Raw genomic sequence first — 1,060 nt, forward strand, 5'->3', positions numbered from 1 at the left:
CCTGACAGATACTCACTGAAGGACAGTCACCTGAAAGTTGCTGCTGGAGGCACCACAGGATGTGAAATTAGGTCCTGCTTCATGACACCTACAAGCCTAGGAGGGGAGCTGAGAAGTTCTGAAGCACAGAAACAAGAGAGAAGCCATCTGATGGGACCTACAGTGAGTCGCAGGGAGCTGAGATCACAGAAGATGGAGCCAAAGCAGGTGCCACAGCCCTGCCCTTTCTGACAGGCCCCACCCTCTCCTGCTCTGGCCTCTGCTCCTGGGGACTTCACCCTCCTGATGGCCAGCCAACACCTATCCGTTGGCCTGTTCTGCATGTCGGCTGTCATGACAGTAACCTCACATGGGTAAGAGGTAAGGGTGAGCCCCATCAGACCCACTGGTCATCTCAACCCACCCAGGGACAGCTAGTCTAGAAAATGCATCCTGAACAGAGTCTAGAAGAGTCCTGGAAGTGAAGTTTCTGTGATTTAATCACTTTTTCACTTTTTTTTTTCCTTTTTCTTTTCTTTCTCATATCTTTCTTTTTCCTTTATGTCAGACACGTAGTGTGCTGACACCAAAATAAAGTTTGAACCTTGCACATTTCACATGCGAGTATGAAAACCCAGTCATCACACATCTGAACCACAAGTGTGTGAACCTATTTGATTAGGGGATCCCTCAGTCACTGGCATTAGAGGGCAACAGATTTGGACAGTCCAGACTCGGGTGTCAGACCTGTCCTTTCCCAGCTGAGCAAGTGACTTGGCCCAAATCTTTCACATCCTGGTATCAGTTTCAGGAACAGGAACTTCCTATGGGCCACTTCCCTCCCTCTCTCCTTGGAATGTGAGGCAGAATTTAGTCTACAAAACCAGCATTCAGATCTGGTGGTCACTAGGATTTGGTAACTAGTCTCCTCTTCCACCCCAGAGAAGGTGCAAAGCTAGACTCTGGGGCCAGGCTAAGCCAAGGCTTTGTGGCTGATCCCAGGCAGAGACGATGTGCAGAAGGGGCAGAGCCCTGGGAAGCAGGGCAGCTTGCCAGCCTCTGCTGACTCAAGTGCTCAGAG

General features: G+C 50.3%; 1 non-coding gene across 1 annotated transcript; it reads right to left on the reverse strand.

Moving 5' to 3' along the window:
- Nucleotides 1-541: 541 nt before the first annotated feature.
- Nucleotides 542-645, reverse strand: LOC111728038. The gene has a single exon (XR_002775453.1). It is a non-coding gene; the product is annotated as a small nucleolar RNA U13 (small nucleolar RNA).
- Nucleotides 646-1,060: the final 415 nt, after the last annotated feature.

The sequence above is a fragment of the Otolemur garnettii genome, unplaced genomic scaffold (assembly GCF_000181295.1).
Source record: "Otolemur garnettii isolate 467f Iridium unplaced genomic scaffold, OtoGar3 scaffold00139, whole genome shotgun sequence".
In the NCBI taxonomy this organism is placed as follows: domain Eukaryota; kingdom Metazoa; phylum Chordata; class Mammalia; order Primates; family Galagidae; genus Otolemur; species Otolemur garnettii.